Raw genomic sequence first — 7,395 nt, forward strand, 5'->3', positions numbered from 1 at the left:
TGGCAAATGAGGGCAGGCAGACTAGTCGTCAAGCTTCCAGTCTGCCACTTCTGACCACCACAAGCGAAGATCGCCAGGAACAATCAAATCGTAACCCCTTCACCTCTGGACCTGCCATCTGAGAATAAGTAATGGATTCCCTGCAACGTTTTGTGTCGCCCCGCACCGTTGGTTAGTGATCAGCAACAGTCCCACGCCTAGGCTGCCTTTAAGACCACCACACAAACGGTTGCATTTGGAGTGGTACCCTGACCGGGAAGCATGGACTGTTGATAAATGGTGGCACTGTGTTCAGTAATGAATCGCGTTTCTGCACTACTGCACATGACCAAGGTGGGCTAGTATGCCGGCTACCTCAGGAAAGACCGCATTGTTCCAATGTCGTAGGCAGGCACTGCTGCGTTACCCCTGGCATCATGGTGTGCGGAACCATCATGTATGACTTCAGGTCACAACTGGTAGAGATTGAGAGATATTTGATGGCACAATGGTATGCCATAGACATCCTGCGTTCTTACGTGTTACTTCTTGAGATGTGGCAGTGATATGCTGTTTCACTGGCCGCATTCATTTCCGAAAGATAACGTTACGTAATCGATTAAAGGAAATAATAATTTGCGCTGGAACACATCCTATACAGGGTGTTACAAAAAGGTACGGCCAAACTTTCAGGGAACATTCCTCACACACAAAGAAAGAAAATATGTTATGTGGACATGTGTCCGGAAACGCTTACTTTCCATGTTAGAACTCATTTTATTACTTCTCTTCAAATCACATTAATCATGGAATGGAAACACACAGCAACAGAACGTACCAGCGTGACTTCAAACACTTTGCTACAGGAAATGTTCAAAATGTCCTCCGTTAGCGAGGATACATGCATCCACCCTCCGTCGCATGGAATCCCTGATGCGCTGATGCAGCCCTGGAGAATGGCGTATTGTATCACAGCCGTCCACAATACGAGCACGAAGAGTCTCTACATTTGGTACCGGGGTTGCGTAGACAAGACCTTTCAAATGCCCCCATAAATGAAAGTCAAGAAGGTTGAGGTAAGGAGAGCGTGGAGGCCATGGAATTGGTCCGCCTCTACCAATCCATCGGTCACCGAATCTGTTGTTGAGAAGCGTACGAACACTTCGACTGAAATGTGCAGGAGGTCCATCGTGCGTGGATCACACGTTGTGTCGTACTTGTAAAGGCACACGTTCTAGCAGCACAGGCAGAGTATCCCGTATGAAATCGAGGAAGTACAGTACATACTGACGAAACTAAAATGAGCTCTAACATGGAAAGTAAGCGTTTCCGGACACATGTCCACATAACATCTTTTCTTTATTTGTGTGTGAGGAATGTTTCCTGAAAGTTTGGCCGTACCTTTTTGTAACACCCTGTATACGTATATGCTTATGTATTCTACAATTAAGTGATGAAGATCGCGTCCAAATCAACCGTTTCGTTCACGAGTTATGTGAATTTTGATTGAGTAGCCCATAAGAATTGAGGGAGGCGGGCAGCAACCATATTCGACCATTGCCACACTGGTGGGTGAGGCGGGTCCGCTGAGGACTCGAGTTATTCACGCGTGTTGAAGCGAGGATCCAAAGAGGGGCGAAAGCAAGGGGTTTCGAATGTTCTGGAAGCTTAGCGTAGGAATACTTCCATCAAAACTAAGAAGTAAGAGGCAGTTTAACGGGAAGACACTCTTTAGCAACGACTGGCTGGAATCTTCCCTGGCCCTAAAGAGTGGGGGGAAAGGAAAGAGTCCACCAAAAAATATATACGCTTTGTAATATACAGAGTAATCACAAAATTATTACAAGAAGGGTCTGGGTGAGTTTTACACATGAAATACAAGTGTGGAGCACTAAATATCAGTATTACTATGTGTATTAGAAAGGTGATGTGTCTGACGTCACGGTCTGTTAAAAAGTTAGAAATAATACTCGCATCTCCTTGTTCTCGCCAGATCGTGATGGTTGCTGGCTGAGCAACCTCTTCCGCGAAGGCTCCATGAATTGTGCTGCGCTGCACATATATCTTTGATTTGATACTGTTACTGATTACAAAAACTTAACTGGATCTCAACAATATAGTCGTTTACCAGACGCGTAGGATACTTATTTGCTGTCCAACCTACCTCTTCCACCGCCTCTATTTTAATTCAAAGATGGCGTTCGTGCTATCAGTTGGAATGCAGTGTCAGCACGAGTGCAGACCAGACACGACAGGTAGGATTTAACAGGCTGTAGCGACGCTGATGCGGACTGGGTTGTAGGAAGCGTCAGGGAGATCCTCTGTAGCGCTATGTCACGTGCATCTGTTATTCCACCAGTTGTGGCTGCAGAGGATGGCTGCACAAGAATGTTGAATGCTTTTGTCCTTTTCACAAGTCTATCAAAAAACGATGCACAAATATAAATTGACAAGGTGAAATACGCTACACTCTCGGGCGACAGTATCGTGGTGCCATTTGGTCGACTGTGCATGGCACGTTATGAGCTATCTGCGTGATGTTGAGGTACTGATGTTGTCAGCAAAATCCCCACATCTGTTGGCAATACTTGTGTGTGACCAGCAACGGCTTTATAACACCCTTTACAATCTAATCAGTGGATGTGTCCAGGCTAGAGCGGGCGCAAGGTTACACTTATAAGTCGGTTCGAACTGTTCTTTGTACATTTGACTCATTTTTTAATATCACTAGCCCTCTCAAACGGTGAAGTTCCATTTCCTTCCTCTTGTCCTTCTGGGTGCTTCACTTTTGTTGCCAGGCAGTGTGCACTACCTTAAAATATGATATTTAATTGATCACTTCATCTTTGAAATCTTGAAGAAACCATATATTACGTTAAAAGGAACATCTACGGCTTGCTGCCTCGCTGTATACGGACACAATTTTCTCTGTAAAGCCTTTTCCTTCTTTCCTTGAAACTCTCTAAGAAAATGTAGGATCACTTGCAAAATATTTATGCGCAATGAACTGAATGACATCTCTAAACTGTATTCCGGAAAAACGGGTTCTCGGAATGGTTCTCGAAATGGCTCTCCGCCCCACTTCTACAGTACACTGTGTGGAGACGGAAGAAGTCACGGAGAACACGGAGAAAGAGATAACCACTGTCTATATACGGTTTACTGGTGCACTATCGGGGAAAGTAGGACGAATATGGAGGAAACACCGAGTAGGAACTGTCTTTTACCCACCAAATAAAACGCGAGCATTATTGGGAAGTGTCAAAGACGATCTCGGTTTCCGGAAGGCCGGCATATACCAGATTCCGTGTCAATGTGGGAAGACTTATATTGGACAGACAGTGCGCACCATCGAACATCGTTACCGAGAATATCAGAGGCACAATCGACTTGGGTACACCAACAACTCGGCGGTCGCAGAGCACTGTTTGATCGAAAAATCACGAAATGGACTACCAACATACCAGGGTCTTGGTACAGACATCTAAATACTGGGACAGTGTCGTTAGAGAGACTATCGAAATTCGTACCAGGGACGGACTCATCAACCGAGATTGCTGCTACAACCTCAGCAGGTCATGGGAACCAGCACTGAGTCTAATTAAAAAGACACTCAGCAAAGGAAACGAACGGGCGACCAGGGCGAACGAGGCAATTACAACGACGCCACCACAGACGCCGACGCCGACGCCAGCGTCTCAGCGACCGCCGACGCGCGGCCGCGGGCGCGGAGAGAACGCCTCGCAAGGGAAGGGGATTTAAGATGGCCGCCCGCCCTCAGGAACTCAGTTCGTCAGCGCACCTGACGATGGCGACATGTGTGATCGCCGAAATATTGTGCCCGTTGGACACTATGAGCCGGCAGTATACCCGTGGACTGTTCGAACAACTGAATGACAGGTCTCATCAAATGTGGCAAATGTAAGAAGATGCCGAAAAACAAGAGAAAGAAAACGACTGATCTGATTTTCTGGTGCTTATCACATTCACAAAGTACCTAAGTCTAATATTGCTAAGTGTTATGAAATTGAATAGACAAGTGAAATGAATAGCAGGGATGGATAATGAAAAACCTATTCTGTTCCGGCGTAACAAGGGGCGGCGGCACGAAGATGAAGAACGGAAGAGTAGAGGATGCTGTGAGACGACGTCAGCCATTAGCCCGCTGACTAGGACCTCACCACGACAGGAGGGGCCTCTGGAAGAAGAGAATATAAGCGCCGCTCCTGCCAGCCTCGGCGGACAGTAGAAGACGGACGCCAATAGAAACCACGCCTTAGAAGAGAGCACTACGATAGCTGTTATTAGTGATCCACAAACTGTGTGACAAACTTGCATGAACATTGTGTACAGCAGGGGACACTGATCGATTGCATGTCGCCCATCGCTTGCTACACGCTCTCGTAAATCAAAGTTAAGACTTATCAATCTTCTTTATTGTAATAAAAACTATTCATGTGATCTGCTTGAATTATTGTATAGCTATCCGAGAAGGCAGCATCCTTTGGGCGCCCTGTAAGAGACGAGTGGGCTGGACTCGACATATTCTTTGAGACAATTCCGGGAAAGTGCAGTTCCTTTTTTAAGAAAATTACTTGTATTGGTTCGAAGTGCACTCAGTTATGTACCGTGGCTTTAACAGAATACACGACGAGGCAGCTAAGACGGGAAACTCAAAATCAATCATTGACTATTAAATACTGGGTGTGGCCAAAAATATGGAACCACCAAAAACACTACATATTACTGTATCAAATACGGCGTACGAAATCCGTTGGCATTCAAACCAGCTTCCGGGTGTTTCGGAATGAATAAATACAAGTCGTGAATTGTTTTTAAGAGAATCTTAAACCAGTCCTCCTGCAAAATGGTGGCAAGTTCAGCTGACAGTGCTGGAAGTGGGTAGCGGTCGTGCACCCTTTCCTCCAAAGTACACCACAGAGACTCAATAGTATGGAAACCTGGTGACTATGGCGGCCAGAGGAGTTGGAACAAGTCATGCTCGTGCTTACAAAACCAGTCCTGGACGATGCGAGCTGTGTGAGCAGGGGTCCTGCCGTCTTGGATCGCATCACCACCATTGGGAAATGAACATTGTACATGACATGACATTGACATTATCAGCCAAAATAATCACATAATCCTTGCCAGGATAAAAATGACATTCAAAATATTGAGTAAAAGTTTGTGATCCTGTTCGTATAGTGTAATGCATTTACGTATAAGGACAATTACAATTATTAATCAATTAATCACCAGCGCATACAGATAGCACAACACTTGCCAGACAATTACAGTGTCACAACATTGGGGTCAGTGAGGGTGGCAGCAATCTGAAACAGGGAACTGTGGCCACGAAGTGTTCTGAATTGTGTCGACTTTAACGATCGGTTCTTGCGGTTGGGCGACCAACTTCTCGCGCCTTTATTACAGCTAGAGTTTTGAGTGCTCATAGCATGATAATTTATGTAGGTTACCCATTAATAATACACTCTAAGACAAGAAAAACGACGCACCACGAGGGCATTATCCGAATGGGACGGAAACCAATATATGTGATGTTCATGAACGGACAAACAAAGGATTACAATTTCAGAAAAATTAGATGATTCAGAGATGGAGAAAAGAGCTTCACAATTTGAGCAAGTAAATAACACGTTGGTCCACCTCTGCCCCTTTGCAGGCAGTTATTCGGCTCGGCATTGCTTGAGAATGTTATAGGATGTCATCCCGAGAGACGTCATGCCGAATTCTGTCCAGTTGGTGCGTTAGATATTCAAAATCCCGAACTGTTCGGAGTGCCCTGCCCATAATTATCCAAATCATCTCAACTGGGGAGGCATCCCACGACCTTGGCGGCCAAGGTAGGGTTTGGCAGGCACGAAGACAAACAGTAGAAACTCTCGCCGTGTGCAGGCGAGCAATATCGTGCTGAAATATAAGCCCAGGATAGCTTACCGTGAAGGGCAACAAAACGTGGAATATCACTGACGCAGCGCTGCGGTGTTAGAATGCCGCGGACGAAAAGCAAAGGTGCCCTGCTGTGGAAAAAAATGACACTCCAGACCGTCACTCTCGTTTGTCGGGCCGTATGGCAGGCGACATTGGGTTAGTATTCCACACCTCTCTTGGACGCCTTCAGATACGTCTTCGCCCTGGAGTCTCATTGACTGGAGTACAGTTGCCTTCAGTGACGAGACTCGCTTCCAGCTGAGCTCCACTGAACAGCGAAAACGTATCTGGAGGCGCCCCCAATACGGTCCCACTACCGGGAGTGACGCACTGGGATGCCATTTCTTTTAATAGCGGGACCCCTTTGGTTGTCATCCGGAGTAACTTTACAGCACAGTGGTGGTACGTCGACGATATTCTACGCTCCGTTTAGTGGCCCTTGAAGGCAAGCCATCGTGGGCTTACATTTCAGCAAAGTAACGCTTGCTCGCACACGGAGAGAGTTTCCACTGTTTGTCTTGAAGACTGCCAAACGCTACCTTGGCCAGCAAGGTCGCCGATCTCTCAACAGAGCGTTTCGAGCATTATGGGCAGAGCGCTCCAGCCAGCTGGGGAATTTTGATGATCTAACGAGCCAATTGGACAGAATTTGGTATGATATCCCTCAGGAAGGCATCCAACAAGTATATGAAGCAGTGCTTAGCCGAATAATAGCTTGCAACGGAGACAGCCGTGAACTAACGCGTTATTCACTTGCTCAATTCGTGAAGGCCTTTCTCTTGAATAAAACATACATTTTTTTCTGAAACTGCAACCCATTGTTTGTCTGTACATGTACGTCACATGACCAATTTCCTCCCCATACTTCTTTTTAAGGATGTGAGATCGGTACATATACGTTTCGGCATAACTCCCACAATATTAGTATTGGCTCTGGAGCAAAAATTTTGACGACCACTGGTTGCAGTTAGCCTTCTGCTGCCGAGCAGTGTGTCAGCAGTGCTCAAGTAGCAGCATTACTGAATTTACTAGGCAGTCTTGTATTTTATTAACCATTTAAATTTTGTGTCGAATTATTTGTGCTCTCTGTAGATTATTTTAGACGTTCTTTGCTCAACAGTATTTAGCATGGATACGGACTGCGTCTGCTGTGTTCGGATGCGGGCTGAGTTGGCATCCCTTCGCTCCCAGCTTCAGGCAGTGTTGGCTTCGGTCACACAACTTGAGGCTGTTACCATTGGGCATCACTACGGGGTTCCGGATGGGGGTTTGTCGGGGACGGCCAGCTCGTCCCACGCATACCCCGATCGGACTACGGCTGTGGCTCCCTGGGATACTTTCCACATTGAGGCTGACCCCTCACCTGTGGTAGAGTGGGAGGTCGTCTCGAGGTGTGGAAGGGGGCGAAATACAAGCCGGTTTGGCGCACAGTAACCAACACTGCAGTGTGGTCTCGTAACACAT

The sequence above is a fragment of the Schistocerca serialis genome, chromosome 9 (genome assembly GCF_023864345.2).
Source record: "Schistocerca serialis cubense isolate TAMUIC-IGC-003099 chromosome 9, iqSchSeri2.2, whole genome shotgun sequence".
Classification (NCBI taxonomy): Eukaryota; Metazoa; Arthropoda; class Insecta; order Orthoptera; family Acrididae; genus Schistocerca; species Schistocerca serialis.